Source organism: Prenolepis imparis, unplaced genomic scaffold, assembly GCF_030444845.1.
Source record: "Prenolepis imparis isolate NDT839.2.m4 unplaced genomic scaffold, iyPreImpa1.0 SCAF_5, whole genome shotgun sequence".
NCBI classification, from domain to species: Eukaryota; Metazoa; Arthropoda; class Insecta; order Hymenoptera; family Formicidae; genus Prenolepis; species Prenolepis imparis.
Window position 1 is genome coordinate 13953382 of NW_028141163.1, and position 19761 is coordinate 13973142.

Sequence of the window (19761 nt, forward strand, 5' to 3'; positions counted from 1 at the left end):
TAAATGAATATATTTACTTTTGATAAATCATTCTCTTTAAAAGCCATCTGTCACTCGCGCGGCAATATTTACACGACTTTTTCGCGATTACTTCCGAAGGTACTTACCGATCCCTTCGTGAGTGAGGATGCAACGAAGTGGCACGAAAATGAACGGTGCTTCGTTTTTTCAGGCGCGAGGGCGCCGGGTCAAAAATTTTTATCTACGTCGCTCCTATTGTAAAACGATACAAAGGATCAGAGGGACGGAGCAACAAGACGCAGATCGCGCGAGACAAAGACAGGGAGACAAAGACACGAACAACGTCGGACGGTCGAGTGTGTCTGTTCGAATGCACTTGACCTACCCCTTTCTACTCGCCCTTCTCGTTCCCCTTTTTTCTTCGCACATACGCCAACTCGCGCATTCTACATCGCGCTGTACAAGATAGAAGTCAGACTGTCAAACGCAGGCAGGTATGACTTGCTCCCTTTGACGCGACAAAAAAGATTGCTATTTGTATCGCTCTGAGACACTACAACATTCATTATTTTCACACGGTAAAAAGCTGCTGATCACAGTAAAAAATTCTGTCTATCGAAACGTCAGTTCGAATCGCGCACAGCTAAAACAATTCTTCGAAAGCTTGTAATTGTTAAATCTAGAAGCGCATATCGAAGTTTATAAAACTCGGAGATGTTGATTTATGTTTCTAGTTTCTTTATTATTTCTATTTTTTTTTTTTTTTTCAATAAAATATAGTAGATGTCTGTTCGCGGTATCTTATAAATATCTCAGGATGAAGAATAACAGAATGTGAAAGAAAATATTAATGTGAGAATGTGAGTATTCGAATACTCTGAATGCAAGAACTCTGGAGTTCTCTGGTTGGGCTCCAGTGTACGGTTGTAAGATTGAGCTATCATTCGACTTATTCATCCATAATGCAAGGAACAATCTGATTTCCATCTTTCTTTTCATTATTGATAATCCTTAGATATTTGTTGTCAGATATTCAATAATCTCTTCAATAATAAGATACCGCCAACAAATATTGACCCAAAGCTTCTTTAACATCTTTCTCTCTCCCTCTCTCTCCTTCTGCGACTGATTCATCCTTCTTATTTCTTATACAAGAGAGTTTATCATTTGATATCGATACCGCTATTCTACTCAAGCAGAAGTAAGATCTTCTCTTCCTCTATTTCCCCCTTCCCTTTCTCCATTTCCTTCCACCAAGAAGTTTATAGAGTTGCTCGTTTCTTGCTCTAGCGAGCAGAATCGTTCCACATCGATCGTTCGATGAGCATTGCACACACGACCATTTTGTTTGACCGCAAATTCGATTCTTCGGAATACAATTTCAGTCGCTGGTAATAGCATTACATCCGGCTTGCCGGATGCTCGGTTCCGGCTTTGCCTTCCCGCGGCCTGCATTTCTAATTGAATTTTGTTTTTCGCTTACTTCGGCGTCTTCGTTCGGTATCGATCCGGCTGTCGCAGCCACATCGACGAGGAGCACTCATTTTATAAAAAAAAAAAAAAAAAAAAGTACCCGTGTTAATCCAGATTTAGCGTCAGTCTTGTGCGACTTTTGCATGAATAATTTATGTAAAAAAAAACATCTCGCGTCGCATATTACTTGAAATTTATGCTTGTCCAGAATTCGCGGAATATACATATATGAGGTTAAATAAATCTTCGTCTAATTTTTTCCCTACGCCTCGTTAAAATAAAAATGTCCATTTTTGAGATGTAAAACGAACCGTTTTTCAAGCTAGCGCATTTCAAGTTTCTCAATAAGATCGATCCAATGTTGGGCGAAGCGTGTCCTCTCATTGTCGACCATCGAGCGAAACTAAACGTGTCGAGTGTTTTTGTCGAACCGTGCGTATATATATCGTTGGTACGGAAAACAGAAAAGGTCGCGGGAAAATCAATACGAATTTTACCACATTGTCAATTCGTTATGCTTTAATTATTCCGCGACGCGCAATCGCGATCAGCGATAGAAAACATTCGGACAGGAAACGTGATAATCTATATTATCTATAAAGAGAGAGCGTAAACGGCAACGCGCATAACGAGACTTTTATTATTGAAACCTAGGATACATAATTCTCCGTTTCATTCGTCGCCGGTGAAAAAAAAAAAAACTTTATCGTGTCCCCGGCTTTAAGCCGACGGAAGGACGCGCTTTAATTGGACTCGTTGAAAGCGGCACGAAACAATACCTCATTGCTATCCATTATTCTTTGTCGCACTATTGTTCGTTGTCTATCTTCAAGCTCGTGGTTAGAAACATTCGTGTTAAGAGCATTGCTCTGCAATTGGCGGAAACGCATGATCACGCCTCAAGAGAGAGAGAGAGAGAGAAGCATTACATAATCATATTTTAACACGCGTTACTATCTTATAATTTAAAGAGTGTTATGCTGTACATTTAATTTAATATCCTGCAGCAATAAATTGGTAGAGATAATTGTATATAATATGATTATAGAGAGAAAAAGCACTCAATATTATTTAGAAGCAAGATTTCTAAATCATATATAGGTATACGTACAATCTTGAATGCTGTTTGCGACAAGTGCTATTCCAAAATAGTTTAACATAATAATCATGTAATTATCATGTTATAGAGTTGATACATAAACTATTTGATTTACTAAATATTTTATGTACTCTATTTTCAATTATTCCGGATATTGTTCTCCTTCCCGAAATGAATCAGCTTTCATGATGCAGAGTCACGAAGAGGTCGCGATCGTAATTTCGGTCGAGACAAGATCGTGAGAATCCCTTAGGTTAAATCTAATCCGAGCGGGAGGAAGATTAATGGAGGTGACGTTACTTGTAGTTCGCGTTTGCCCGTTTGTTCCTTCGAAGACTAAATGTCGACCTCAAGATTGCAACAAGAATAAGGCGGAAGAGAATCTTGGGAACATTGGATGGTGACTTATCTTTATTGCTCGTATTAATACTGAGATCCTTAATTATACAATAATTAATCGTGTGATCCTTGATTAATCGTGCCATTTTTTTACGAGCAAATGTCGAACAAGACAAATGTATATTTCGAAAAATATTTATGACTTAATTTTATCAAAAAAAAAAAAAAGAAAAAAAAATTGAAATAAAATTAGATAGTATAATTTAATTGTGTCAAAACTTATGAAAATTATATTGACCGTTAATAAAATTTGTTTTAATACGGTAGACACGATCGATGAGAAACACTTTAGAGTGTCAAGTGCATAATGAAGCATTTTCAATGGTAAGAAATAACAACGTTGAATCTTACGAGACATATGACCGAATTTGTCGCAGGTTCTGCTTCGCGAAAACTTCGTTTTGTGTGCCGAAAAATATTTGCTTGTTGTAAAGAGGTAGGGTCGTCCCCTTTGATTACGTGGTTTACGTTCCAAATGTAATTAAGGTAACGAGTATATCGCGCGCACGGAAGAGATAGAGAAGGGTGTTTCGTCTCGGCCGGTTTTTGCTCACGCTCGAATGTCACCTCCTTAACGCAGTAAGGGTCTCCAGGAAGACAGGAGTGGCTGAATAAGAAAGAAAGGGGAAAGAGAAAGAAAGAGAGAGCAGGACGAAAAGAGAATCGAAGTTCCCGACAGCGGGGCCCTCGGGGCCGCGCTTAATTGGATCGAATCGAGTCGAGGCAACGACGAGGAAGAGTCACCGTCCGTACGCTCGTTTCGCGTCTTAAATTTCAATTATTTCGAGCTGCGATCAAAGACCCTTGGGTCAAAACGTCGGTTTATTTGTCGTTGATAAAACACGGACGCCTTCCCCCGGACGGGACTGAGATTAATTGGAAAAACTTGAGCGTTTGAACTAGCGAAAATAACCAACGCTCGATTTCTCGTCAGAGAATGTATATGTATACCTTCGTTTCGAGCCGGTATCTTTAATCTAAGTTCTGTCTCTATTTTTTTTTATGCGAGACACGAGCAAGAGAATTTACAACAAATAAAGATAATTGGAAAGATATTTTTCAAGAAGGCAGATTTTCTTTCTGCATAAATTAGAAAATGTAAGAGATATGGACATTTTATATACATATTTTATATACATATTTTATATACATATGTGCATGTACACAGAGAGTATTTTCTCTTAGAATTTACCCTGAAAATCATGGTAATCGTGGGACAATATGGTATGGAAAGAATTTTATGAGAATTTCTCTGATTAATATTTATTATAATAAAAATAATAATATCTACACGTTAAAATATAAAACATGTTTGATTAACTTTACTATGCAGTTTAATCAAATTAATCAAACATGTTTTATATTTTATTGTGATAGATATTATTTTTATTGTGATAAATATTAATCAGAGAAATTCTCATAAAATTCTTTCCATACCATATTGTCCCACGATTACCATGATTTTTAGGGTAAATTCTAAAAGAAAATTCTTTCCGTATATATTACGCAATAATATAATAAAATCGCTAGCGTGGAAATACAAACAAGCAAAATTTAATTTAAAAAGCGAGGAATGATATAAATTATAAACAAGTTATAAATTACTCACAATACTCCGCCGTCACCAAATGCCTCCCTTCTCCTTTTGCTCCTCCTTTGCTGCTCCTTCTTTATGACAATTTCGCACGACACTTGCGTAAACGCGGTTAATTACGATCGCGCGCGCACTAATTGATAAAATACGATGATCACGCGACACTTTGCACGGAACTTTCAATGCATAATCACGCGCTTGATTTCATTGCGATGAGGGAACAACGAGAATTATGGCTCGAAAATCTCGCGATTTAAATTCACGAGACCCTGCAATGACAAAAACATTACATCCATTGTTAATAAATGGTATACACTTTCGTTTTACGATAATTACTGTCTGATATTATCTGATCTATTATAAGGTCTGAATAGATAATATATAAAGTTGAATATTCGAGGATTTTTTTGTGCAATATTCAAAGATATAGTTAAGTTCGTCGAACTGTTTACATGAATAATTTCGAAATAAATCTCGAAATACAGGTTTTGACAAATTACAACGATGTATTACAAATACCGAGTTTATGATGCGCGATTGATAAATATTAAAATGCAGAATTAATAACGAATGTACTTATTATAACTGAACATATCGCGACGTTGTTGGATCCGCTTCGTAAACGCAACGTTTTGTTAATGACCGAAAATGACATTGGCAACTTCATTCACTTTGATATCGCGCGATATTAACGCGAGTTGAGTTAATGGGCCAGTTGAGAGGCAATGTACCGTCCCGAAATATACAATCGAAATTCACGATATTGCACGCGAGATACATAATAAATCCCGAAATAAATTATTAATTAACGGTCGATACATGATTGGCATTTTTTTTTTACTTGAATCATTAGTTACAGTAATTATATATACATATATTACTCCCGATAATTGTGCACAATCTATATGCTAAAATAAAAAAACATGAAATATAATATATTCAGATCTAAGCAACGAAGAAATAATTATATTATCGCGAGCGCGCGTTTTAAGTATTAAAATAATAAAATAATTCATGAAAATTACCTGTCATACTCGACTTCTCGTCACCCATACATATTTAAAAAAGGTAAATCGCACGAAATATACTTTTGATAAATAGCCATCGTTTTTCAATACATTTTAATCGCCAATTATAATATCGCGGAGAATAATATTTTTTGAAGGTTAGGGTTAGGGTTAGGTTAATGATGTAATTATACGATCTCGCATACTTTGCTCCCTCGAGTCTCGTCGCAAGAATGATAAGACACTGCACACGTTAATTAATGTCACGATAATTCGGCAGTCTACATACATACATAAAACATGATCGGGGAAACAAGAAATGCTTCGGAGCATCTGTAACATCTCGCTGCTCGCGACAATAATAATTACGGTATCGGCGTTCGTTTCTCACGGCGTGCTATTGTTGATATTCGCATACTTTGCGCAATGAGAAGAGGAAGAAGGAAATATATACATACCTGCGCGTGTTTCTCGTCGTGTATCATCTTTAATTATCTGTCGGGATGCGGTCGCGAGAAGTGGAAGACGCCAAACGACAATTTTATCGAATTCAATGCGCGAGGTATGACGTATCAATGCACTATCTTCACGATGCAGACGAGTTGTGCCGCAGCGGCAGCGGTGTCGCCACTTGATGGCGAACCCAACTTCACAGTTAGGACTGAACCGAGGAGTTCCGTATCCATACGTCTTCACACGTCCATCACGCTGCACGTCTCGCGCGAGACTGATCCCAACCACCAATCGCAAGCCTCGATACGTACGGAGCCTTCCGATTGGTTGTTGGGCTCAGTCTCGCGCGAGACGTGCAGCGTGGCAGACGTACGGAGACGTGTCTTCGGTTCAGCCTTGACTGTGAAGTTAGTGAGTTAGGTTTCACCGTTAGATGGCGACACCGTTGCGCAATCTTGCGATCAGTGACTATCGTCGTAGTGTACATACAATTACAATCGAGTGATTCGCGTAAGAGTCGTGATACGTGTTAACTGTTTGTTAATAATTAATTCGAGAAAAGAAGTAGAATATTTTTCGTAGCGCGTGTAAAATATTTCGTGCCGGTAACGAAATAATAGTTGTACCGCATTCCTTACTTCGTATACATGGCACACTATTTTGTTAGCATTCTTGTGACCTTGTTATTCGCGTCGAGGAGAAGGCAGGCAGCAAAGGTTAGGTATAGTATTGTCGTAGTGTATTTCGAGATGCGATCGCGATGCTGGAAGAAACACCGAACGTAATTATTATAGTTAACATTACAATTATTGATTATCAATCAGCATTCGTACGAGTATTGCGACAACGGCTATTTATCGAAGCGATGTTTCGCGTGACGTAATCCTTCGAAGGAAGAATCGAAGCAACGCGACGCGACGCGCGATGCAAATTATAAGTTGTTCTATTTATGATGAAACAAGTAAGTCGTATAAATTGATAGTGATTGTTAATCGTGTTTTACGGGCGATATAATAATTTCTTTAAATACGCTTCAAATGTATTTCATCTTGCGCTTTTAATACGAAAACATTTTTCGCCTCCTTTTCTAACCTAACTAACCTGACATTTTCGCGTATCGTAAATTCGGAATAATACACAAATCACCGGAAATAATTCGCCTAACGGAAAGCCGTGATATATATCGATCGTTTATTAATAATACATTTATTTCGCGAGATTTATGTGTTCGAAATATATTACGTATATAATACTGAATTTCGGATTATTTTCGGACGGCACAACGCATCTTTTGGTCAACTCGCAAATGGAATCGCGCGATATCAAAGTGAAATTGTTAGTAATATTTTCATTTTTTGGGGTGATTAATAAAACATGTCGCAAATGGATTGACTCTAAATCGGACGACGTTAAACAAAACGCGTTTACTTAAAACGATATATATATTTTATATGATTTAGTCGACAAAAACCCTTCACACGAGTAATCAACAAAAAAAAAAAAAACGACAACACATCTTTAAATATTACATATATTCCTCGGATATTTATCTTTAAATTTGAATTGTACATTTATTCATTTACGTGCGTCTTTTAATGTGGCATAATAAAATTACCTAAAATTATACGCGTATACCATTTGTTAGCAATAAAAGTCACAAAATGTGCCGCAATGAGTGGCACGTGAATTTGACTGCGTGATTTTCGAGAGGGAATCGTAACTTTATGCGGCCGTAATTTTCGCATTGTTCTCTCGATCGCGATATAATGAAGCGTGTGTTCGCGTGATTATATATTATACATTCGGCGGCGCAGTGCAAAGTGTATTCGCGCGATTGTCGTATTCTACCGATTAATGCGCGCGCGATCGTAATTAATCGTGTTCTCGCGAATGAGTGTAGTGCCGAATGACGAAGCAAAGGATGAACAAGAGAGGAGGAGCAGACCCGGGGAGGCATCGGCGGAGCTATCGCGAGGTGAGCAATTTATAACTTATTCAATTTATTACTATTTGTTACCCTTGCGAAATTAATTGCTCGTTTATATATCTGCGGTTAAATAATAGATTTTACAAATTATTTTACATCGTATAATATGACGTATAAAGTATATTCCAGACGTTTAAAATTTATAGTTATTTCTTTCTAAGGAAGATAATTAGATTTTTAATTTTTATATTAGATTTTTATATATTGTAATTTTTATAGAACCTTTGCTCTGCTTTAAAAAATTTTTGTTTCCGAGAATTTAGGTATTTTTTTTAAATATCTTTTTACTACATACCTATGTTTAAAGGCAAAATTGTGAATCAACTGAGCGCGATAATTATTTTTTGAAATATTAATGATTTTGGACACTATTTTATTAATGTATAACTCGAATATATGTTTTTGTATTTTACAGATCAACGTTGTGTACTACAATTCCGCCGTTGCTCATCGTACCGGTGAGTGTTAAATTATTTTCTATTACATTTCTTACAAATTTACAAGATTTGTAATAAGATGAAATTGCGCATAAATAAGGCAAGATATAGAGCGATTAATATCCGGCAATCGCCTATCTTGATGATATCATTTCGGCTATTGTTACACGCTTTATAGGTTTATGAAATCGTGCAATCGCGGAATTGTTTGTATTTTCACAAATATTTTGCACCATCCTCGTAGAGACAAAAACTAGCATGCATTTGCACATAATCATGGCTCATAAAATGCTTTATAACCAGTCGTGCGCCATCGGTGATTTGTCGTAGCGCGAATCTCTTCGTAAAAACGGTAATAATTAATAATTTATCTGTATAAATCTCGCGAATGTCGTCGTAAGAATTTTATATATCTCGCGATAGAAGAGTGGAAGGGAGGGGAGAGGAGAAAACAGAGAAGAAAAAATTCACGAGCACGTACGCTTCGAGGTAATTTCGATCTTACAACCGTAGGGGCGTTATTATTTTTTGATTGTCCGCGGTTAATCGGGGAACATCCATCTTAGAGGCGACTGGATCATCGTTTCTTATCACGAAAAGGAGGGTTTACGAGTGCTTTACGACGAGTTTTAAGCCGCGAGCATAAAACACCTCTAAATGGAGAGTAACAAAGCTCGCACTTTACGCTCGCGGTAAAATGAAATTGATACAGTGTTCTCGCGTGCATCTTTCTTCGGGTTAAAATTGCGTAAAATATCGTTATTCATTGCGAACGCGTAATATGAACAAGGACGATGAAAAAGTGGTCACGCTCGATCAAGATTTTCTGTCACTCTTCAAAACTAATATATTTTTTTAATATACGATACATTTTTTCAAATTTACGACGCATTTATTTACTTTATTTATGTATAGTGTATTTAAATCTCCATCTTGAATTATATATAATAATGTTTACACATTTTTAATCATTAAATTGCGATGTAAAATACAACTACCCCACGTAATATAATTAAAAGGCATTTTAATATTTAAATTTATTATAGTATTATCACAAATTGCTTATGATTTAGCGATCGATTTTTTGCGATCTCTGTTTTTTTTGCATTGATTTTTTTTATTCGTAAAGCAAAGATAATAAACTTATAAAGGGCAATTTGATATTGTTTCGATCGATAATTCTCATGGATAAGTCTAACCAGTCGTTATTTTTTGGCCTCTTTGCATACGTAATTGCCTCCGCTGAGAGAGATACGATGTGGTAAGGGACGAGACGAAAGAAATGGCGCCTCGTATTACGAAGGTCGTAGCGCGAAACAGGGGAAAGCAAAAAAAAATTGGATCGCTGCCCGCCCTCGCGTTTACGGGCCGCTGCGATATAAACGAGGGTCGTTAAATCCTCTCGCCTAGTCACGCAGGATTTTCCCCAATGGCCTTCACGGCGTCCGATATATCGATAGTTCAATGCAAGAAGGGTTGCGACTCGAAAAAAATGACTTCAAATTACCTCCTCAGAAATATATATCGTATTCTTGAAATTTCAATCGATATACCAAAGACGATAAAATCAGTATAGTTTTACAAGAATATTATAATCCAAAAAATGCTATAGTATTCATGGATTTAAGAACAAGATATTAAAATTAGCAGGTCCAAGATTCGACGGGTTTTCAAACGGTACATAGAGAGAATTTTCTCTTAGAATTTACCCTGAAAATCATAGTATAATCGTGGGACAATATGGAAAGAATTTTATGAGAATTTCTCTGATTAATATTTATCACAATAAAAATAATATCTATTACAATAAAATGTAAAATATGTTTGATTAATTTTACTATGCAGTTTAGTAAAATTAATCAAACATGTTTTATTGTGATATTACTTTTATTGTGATAAATAATAAATATTAATCAAAGAAATTCTCATAAAATTCTTTCTATACCATTTTGTCCCACGATTACCATGATTTTCAGGATAAATTCTAAGAGAAAATTCTCTCAGTGCATGAAATCGATGTTTTAAGATTTGTGCATTGAGAGATTCGCTATATATATATACATACATATCGAGTCGAATGATGTATGGACGTGCATCCCGGTTAGGAATGTGTATTGACACGATTGCAATACGTTACGTGCATCTGGACGAATGTAAACTTACATTGCCATTCGGGTGAGAAAAGTGGCATGAAGGATGTAAATACGGGCTGCCGTACGGCCACGTTTTCGGTATAATACAGTTGGAGTAGAGTCGAAAATTCGAAGAATTGAATTCGACTTCGGAGAATATACATAGAGACTCGATAACTCGATGGAAATCGATTCGAAATACGTACATACGTAAGCAGAAGATACTCATTTACAAGAGCTGAGCTATAGGTCGCTTTTAATGAAACTTTGTTGATTCGGGGGGGAGTTTGAGATACTTCATTACCGTACTTGTCCGCCAAGATTTACGAGATGTAATACTTGATTTTAAGCTTTCGAACAATAGTCAGCTTATAGTATAATCAGTGGGGAATTTGAGAATCAATAGCTCAAAGAACAACACAGAATTATTAATAATCGCTTCTTCTTTTTCTCTTTTCTTTTCCTCTAATAAATGTCTTATATAAAATATAAATAGACATTTTTTTTTAACAAAATAAATCTAAGTTAACATTTAAAAAAAGATGGAGTTCAAAATTTGCCGAGAATTATATCATTAAGATTTGCATCACTGGTGATGAATTGTTCTCTATATATATTGTATATATTAAAAAATATATAAATTAATTTTATTATATATTTGATATATTTTGTATTATATACTATATATATTATATTTATAACAAAATGATAAGAGAAAAAACTTATCGACTTATCAACTCACCATCGCGCTCGTCTAGTAAATATTTCTGTGTTATATCTTGCGAAACGGCGGTCATGTTTACGTGCTAATCGCTCAAGCAAAGGTAAAAAAAATTAATGTCGTGAGTAATTAAGGATGATGCGCGAAACTCTCTGCAATCATCGCGCGAAACTGCCTAATTGCGCGTAGTCCGTGTGGCGCGATAGTAATACCTTTACTTATTTCCTTACATTACTCGCCAGGTTAACCAGGTTTAACAAGCGTAAAGGTATAAGCAAAGGAAGTCTAGGGAAAGTACGAACTCATCGACGGCGTTCGCGATTGCCGCGCTCGGGTACCACTACGATAATTGCGATTGCGCGGCTTAAAGGAAACTCCGGAAAGCCGACGGGTTCGCGGCTTTCTTTTTCGTCATTACGCGAAACTGTCTCCGCGCACTAATTGAAGCACCTTAAATGCAAATGCAAATCGCGATACTTGAAAAATGTGCAAAACTGCCATGATATCAACAATTCGTTGCCTCGCTCTCGCGAACTCTCATTAGGCGTGAAACAGCAAATTGCCTATTTATTGTAGCGAAGAAAAAGAGAGAATTAAAGTTTAACGATCGTTTTGTAAACCGCGAGTCATTACATTTGCGAAGATATTTGTTTTTGCTTCGTCATTCTAAACGATTATTGTGACAGTGAATTTCAATTTCTGATTAATTAATACTATTAACTTTTATCTGGAGAATCTTTTTTTCCCAGTATAGCTGCATAAACGCGTTTAATTTTCAATTCTTTTCATGCAATATCTCTTCTCATGTTTTTTTTCAGATTTAATAATTAAGATGAAATTCGTGCGTTCTAACTTGTTAAATTTTTGATATGAGAATAATTAAGATAAAATTCCTGCGCGTTTTTAACTTGTTAAATTTTCGATGTAAAAACGATGCCCATGTAAAAATTGGTTGTATTTTTTATATGCAAGACTCGTTTCTCGACATTGCGAGAAATAACTGCGAACTGTCCAAACTTCACCGCAATTATATTCATCGCAGCGATCCTGCCGCTGCAAGGCATTATAAAGTTATTGAAAATGCCGGTATAAGAGAATCGCGGTCCTGGCAATGGATGAAACTTTTAAAAGGCGAATTCTTTCTCTCTTTCTCTTTCTTTACCTCTCTCTCTCTCGACGATTCGCGAGTGCTTGAAACTGTGTGGATGGTTTGCTCGAGTCTGGCGTTTCTATGACTAACGGAAATCGCTTTAACCCCTTGCGGTTCAGTATAAGCGCATATCCGTCCGCAAACTTGTTTTGGTCGAACCTCGGGAAGTAGCTTGGCCACTATTATCTGTGATATGGATTTCGTCGAGGCGAGCAATGTCATTTTATGGAGTAATTAAATCGACAAAGAGTTCTTTATCCGTAATCTCTCACTTATAGAATAAATCGATGCGTTTGAAAAAATTTGCAACAACGCATTATTAGGAATTTATAAAGTTAATCTGCGGACGGTTTAGGAAACAATACGGAGAAAATTGTATCTTTAATTCTTTAATTTTAATTTTAATTTTTCTCTCTTACGTATTATAAATCTGATTAAATGAATAAATGAAAAAAAAGACGTTTCTTTCAATCCTATTATATCTTTTATAATGCAGTAATATAAATTAAAAAATATGTAGTATATTATATTAAATCTACAGTAAAAGCAGTGATGCAAAATTATTTTGTATAAATATATCTTTGTATAATGTGTAATATCAAATTGTATTCGATGATTTTCGAGTGCAACATTGAAATAAATTATAAAAATTATGAAAAAGATTTAATTAGAAAGAGAATCTCGCAGATAGTCGCGTTGTCAGACGCCATCTTGGATAACCCTTGTGACAGACAGCTGGAAGCTCAGAGAAGCTGGGAGAGACGGCTGTCGTCGTATAAAATTAAATTTTTAACGAGCTCGCCGCGCTCATCCTTCCATTTGGTTCTCCCGTTCCTAGGTAGTTTACGAAGTAAATATCTGCACATCGGTAATTAAATTCGATTCGGTAGTTCGTGGTGGCTGTAGGTTTCGGATAAGAGAAAATCTCGAGAGGACGAAACGGCAATATATATCGGGTGATTCGTTTGAAATCGCATCACCTTTCGCGATATTATCGAATTGCGTTTAAATAGTTTTATAAAATTCCATCTCTTCTCCAACATTCTTCGAAAATTTCGAAAATTAAAATATAATAGGACAGATTTTATTTTAATTTTTTAATTATTAATACAAATGGTGGAAAATATTGATGTAATATCATCGTTAATTATATTTTTCCGGAATCAAATATCTCTTCAATTTTTAAAGTAACGCAGAAGGAATTTTGTATGAAATACAAATTTCGAAATGACGACAAAAATGCATCAATTATTTCAACTATATGTATACGAATATATGTATATGTGTTTCTCATCGCGATCAAATTAATTTAACAAAACCGATAAAATGTAAAAACATGTACTGGTATATATAAAATGTAACGGGAAAACCGAGGGGAAAAAAATATATCGTAGAAGCAGACGGGCCTGAAATTTGTTTGCTCGGGGTAGCGACGAGGGAGGAAAAAAGAGAGTAGAAAATCAGATCCAGCTCTACATGTATATACGGGTGCGTAATGGTACACCACCAAGAAAAATGTCTACTCGTACCGCGACGACCACCGCTAGTACATCCCCTCGAAGCGAACTTTCTGCTCGTTATTTATCCGCGAAACTATTTTGCAATTTAATGCCGTTGCCTCCCCGCGTCTTTCGTCACTTTTGCTCGCGCGACTCGACGAACGCGGGAAATGACGTTTGCTCTCGCGTACACTATACTACTAGCGGGCATCCTAATGTGCCTCCTTTCTACTGCGAATAAATCTGAAAAGTAGCGAGCATCTTATCTGATGAGGTGTACAACATTGGTGCGCGAGCGGATAAACTCTTTTTGCGATTAATTTGCACGCAGCATATATTATTATAATATAAGACAGCCCGAGATTTTTTATTATATATATTACAAAAAATGCCACAAATATATAAATATCCGAAGAAATATATCTATTTTTATAATTCCAATTAATTTTTTAAAATAATATAATTATTCTGATTAATGTGTGTGAAAGTCAGAAACTATTGGTATAAATATAAATATATAAGTATAAATATATTTTCAATGAAATCGTGCGAATTTGCAAAAAATTCTAGCTATTTTTGAAATTTCTTTTTATTCTAAAATTCGAGAGTGAATATAAATAAATATATATCGTGCTCTCTCTCTCCTTCTCTCTTATAGACTTTTATTGAGAAAGGTACAAATATAAGGTGGAACGCGAGTGCGTGTCCATAATGGAGGGAAACCTTCATCCTCGTATACGACGACAGAAATATATATTTCGGTCATTGGAATAAAAAATTTGCTCCGACATATATACGATGCGCCGTATTGTACCAGCGTTATTGATTCGTTCTACTTGCCGATAAATACAGTGCGTCCTCCGGGGAGTGAATTTTTTTTTTTCAGAACAGAATTGATCCCGAGCACTGCCGTGTCTCCGAAAAATATTCATTCCGAGCGTTGCGAGCTATCGGACGTTATTATCGTCGTCGAACTCGTTACTCGATCCGGAATATTTGAACTGTTCGCCAGTAATGGAACAATGATCTTTCCTTGGTGATATATGTTATTTTTATCTTATTTTTTTAAAAGATGTTACAATCTGTTTGTTTTATAATTAATCACTTCGCGTTTTATAATCAATTATTTTAATTTGTTGACATTACGTCGAATATCTGTTTCGTTTCGTGAATGTTTAAACGGGAGATATTGATTTAGCGCTCAAAGTGTAACGAGAAAGTAGTCGAGAGAAGAAATACGCTCTCTGGATGATCCGTGCGCGTATTCTGCAATGTCTTTCCATTCAATAGTATACGAGGCATATTTCGACGAACGAGAATATTGAACGCGGAAGATGTAATACATCTTTCGATGATGTAATACATTTTCCGGCGCGAGATTTTAAGGCGTCATTAGACGATGATTTGATATGAAAGAAAATATGGCGGATGTGTTTTGAAGCTTCAACCATTGTCAAAAGCCGGGGATAAAGCCGATCAATTTTTTTTTTTTTTTACTTGGTTTTTGTATTAGCCTGTGTTAAAAGAACGATAAAAGTAATGAGTAAATTTCATTAATTTCATAAATGAAATTAACGTGATAAAACCTCAGAATGACGACTCTTTTTTAATCCGGGAAAGAGCTTGGATGTACCAACTGGTAATGCGAGGATTATATTCCGAGGATTATATCGGGCCAAGATTATATCTCGTTTCCTTTAATCGCAAATGTTTTACATTATCCCCCGCAAAATCTATGCCATTAGGATATGATATTATAACTAAAAAGAAAAAAAGTGACGCGCAGAGATCTGCAAATCTAAAACGTGGAAAATTTCCATTTCTTTAATAGATAAAATTTATTCAGTTACAAGTTATAATTTAACTACAATTTTAATCTCTTAACGTCTATTTTTAGAGAAAGGACTTTATATCGAATATTTTATTCTGTTTGAACATTATATTCAACATTTTCATCGATTAACGATTTTTATTATTTCCGCAATATTCAACAAGCGCTCGAAATTCAAAGGCAAATTAGAAAAGAGAAGACAAATTGCGAGGAAGTCGACTGCTTCAAACGGAATGACATAAAAAGGTCGAACTCATCCGCATGAGATCGATCTATTTTTCTAGTGTCGCGCACAGCAACAGGGTCACTTATTATGCACGATTCGTAATTCACTAATTACAAATTATTAAACAAATATACACCGGATATCAGGATAGCACTCTTGAATAAACACTCGAGGGCGACAATGACGATTATCGATGATAAAATCGGTTCTCACGCTCAAAAGAGAGAGAACGAAGGGGTGGTCGGAAAAGGGAGAGAGAGAAAGAGAGAGGATGGAAAACGTATGCATGAGCGTGGCCGCGTGGTACACCTGGATAATAGATTTTGTACACGAACGCGCCACCAACCGGCGCGAGTAAAATGCTGGTTGCGCTACTAATTGTCGTTAATTGCCTACTCTATACGGCCAGTTTTGGAATGAGGTTTTGTCGCCCGCCCTGGCTGGGGCAACAAAAGTAATTGCGATTCATTGCGTCGCGCTCACGCTCGTATCATTCCGAGATCGAAATGATCGTGTTTACGCCAAAAATGTTTTTTTCCGGAATTTCGCAATCGCGAGCTCATTTTCTCCTCGTCCTTTCTCGACACTCGTTTGTCGCTTTCATTCGCCCATTTTCTGCTGTCTTCCCTCGTTTTCCCTCTTGTTTCTTTTTCCCAGGTTTCACAGGCTCCCTTGTTGGTCTCTCCATTTCTTGTCTCTCTTCTCGCTTCATTCTTATCATTCTTTATCATCCTTTATCACTCTCTACTTATGTCTCCTGTTTGAACTTATTACATCTTATCGTTCTCTTCCTCTCTTTTCTAATTATCTTTCTTTCTGTAATTATATCTATATCATTCCATTTCTTGTTTTATATTTATTTCTTCGTTTGACATTTTCCGATTATTGAATAGTTTGCTTTGCAATGAGTAGCTGCGACGTAAAAATAGGACGGAATAGAGGACCAGAGAATCAAGTCGGAGAATTTCGTTTTAGTCGCGGCTAGCGGACGGAATTTTCGTCGGTGTCTGTTAAGCCTCTAAGCGGCTTAGGATTTCGTTGTACGCTTCATGAAAAGAACGAAAGAGAACTCGACGTTATAGCGCGGGACAAAGAAAAAAAACAACAATGTAGCCTCGGAACGAGAGAAGAGAGAATTTCTGTCCACCCGCGAACGAAATGTATTTCAGGAAGTGTTGGTATTCCGACACAATCACGCGATTCCGCCTCTTCGGCCAGCATTTCCGTTCGCATTTCTAATTTATTTCACTATTTGTACAATCGCATTCCCATCTTTCTACGCTCTGCTTGCATAATCCGACTTTGCACCTAAACCTATATTAGCATCAACTGACGATTATTCCCTGATTATCGTGCTGGGACAGTATCGTAAGATGCATAAATCCTTTGTAATTAATATCGAAAAAATTTAGCGTAAAAAAGATTACACGCCTCTGTGAATCGCGATTAATTTCATAGGATTAAAGGCTTATACGATCCGTCAAAGTCGGCCGTTAAATTCTGAATTTGCAATGCTGTGATATTATTCATATCGAAGAAGAAGATTGAAATCTTTGATGAAAATTGGCACCGCTTCGAGGTTTGGCAATTTATCAAAGAATCAAAATCCTTTATATCGTTGCGACGTATACGAATTACTTCCTTAATATACCCCTCATATTCGTAACGCGATATCATTGTAGCGCAGGATATCATTGTGGCTACAATCCAGGGTGGACTCAAATATGAGCTACGCGAGTTCAAATCCCAAATGTCGTTCCTACGTTTATCTAAATGATATGTACACATTCTCTGCGGCTTCTCCCTAGCGAAATCCATCTTAACACTTAACCGAACGGCAGGAAGATTTTCCATTTTCCGGTCCGTTGTACAAATGCGTCGCTTATTCTACGATGCGCAATATAAGTAAACATTTAGTATCAGTACTCTATTTAGTTACTGAAAAACGTAATAAATTACATTTTTAAATGTAATCCAATTATTTTACATAAAGAAATAAAAGAAATTAAAACACAGAAATGAAAATAAAATTATGATTAATTCATTTAAATATGAATAAGCTTGTTAAGTGAGTATATAATAAAACAGTTTATTATTCTATAAAATAAATGTATTTTAAAATAATATTTCACCCGATGTGAATTAGAATATAATTGTTGCAATACATCGTGAATAATAACTTTTATTTTGAATAAGAATATAAAAATATTTCAGAGAAATTGTTAATCAAAATATCGGTCGCGGGAGAAATCGATATCTCTTTTGAAAGCTGATTGAAGCGGTCGGTTCGCATGTTCGATTTTCGGAAGCGTCACTCCTATTTGCGATGGGTGTCAGCAGGTAACGAGAACAACGGGACAATTTCTAGTACCTTCGCATATATATACAGCCGATGTAACGTGTATTTGGAGAGCGTCCATACCGCAAGATATCTACGATCCGTTCACGTAACATCGTATACGCTCACACACGAGCGCGTATATGAGCCGTGCGTCACGTGCGACCGATGGCGAGGACGATACACCAGCATGATCAGCAGAGAGAGAGAGAGAGAGAGAGAATACGATAGAGAGAGCAAGAGAGAGAGAGAGAGGGACTAATGTCTCGGGGTCTCCAGGATGATCAGACGTCCACGTACACGTATGGAAGCTAATAACGACGAAAGCGGGGTCAAAAGCCGACTAAAGGCCGATGGGACCAACCCTCTCTCCCCCTCCCCCTCCGTCCACCCAGTTTCAAGATACTTCATCATTATTGCGACAACGTTTGATCTACGTGATGCGTCGTCGCATACCCGGTAGATTCGCGTCCATTCGCCGTAATTACGGCTAATGCGCCAGAGCCACGGGAAGTCATGGAACTCGCGGACGTTCAATATAATCCCTTCGATACGTTTAGATTTATTGACCAGGCAGCGCCTAGCCGTAGCCGTAGGCGACTACAAGGTAGCCGTCACCGGATGAGCGACCAGCCGTCAGTAAATAATTACGCAATATAAATATTTAATAGTCATTAAGAGCTAAACTCCCTTTATCCACCCCCTTTGCGCCCCCTCCCTCGAAACTACATCGTTCTAACTCATAGCGTACTTTGAATCAAATAATTTTTTTCCAAACATTTTGGCAATTAATAGAATCGCGAATTAGATCCAGAAGTATCGCAAATGATTGCCATCTATTTTTTATCTCGCTGATGTACGGCGAGATAAAAAGTATCGTAAAGTAAGAAGCAGGTTTCAATGAGTTAATTCTACATAAATTCTCGATAAAGCTGAAGCTGAATGCGAAAGTTTACGATATTCATTTTCAGCAAATAAGGCTAAATCGAAACGAAATCGATTATTGAGCTTAACTTGATAATAATCGTTCGTTAATCATTTCGAGGAGACGATAACGAAACATTTCGATTCATCGATAATGTTTCCTCGGGATATCGTGCGGGCTTCTCTGATGTATTAGCGTATCATCGAGCTAATTTGAAAAGCGGTCTTTCGAATTAGTGCGCTCGCAGCCGCGAGCTCGTATCGGCGCGATCGATGAAACGCGAGCTGATTTGGGGGGGATCGCTTTTGTCTCAGCTCAAAGAGAAAGGTCTCCTATCGTCCGGTCAAATATCCTCTGTCGTGAATGTTCGGCCGTTCAATACGATCGCGCACAATCACCGCAAACTAGAAGAGAGACGCGACGTTCCGCACGTTTCGCTCGATCAGGCACATTTCTTCTCGAGAGACACTTACACACATTCAACTTTTCAATTTACTCGAGGTCTATACAAACACTCGCGGTGATTATA

General features: G+C 36.8%; 1 protein-coding gene across 5 annotated transcripts in view; it reads left to right on the forward strand.

The window, feature by feature from the left end:
- Dscam3 (Down syndrome cell adhesion molecule 3) overlaps positions 1-19761 on the forward strand; it is a 97110-nt gene that overhangs the window by 14685 nt on the left and 62664 nt on the right. For all 5 annotated transcript variants that reach the window (XM_083037866.1, XM_083037863.1, XM_083037864.1 and 2 more), the window contains exon 2: positions 8389-8431. The gene's annotated coding sequence lies outside the window, so the exon portion shown is untranslated. The remainder of the gene's footprint in view (positions 1-8388; positions 8432-19761) is intronic.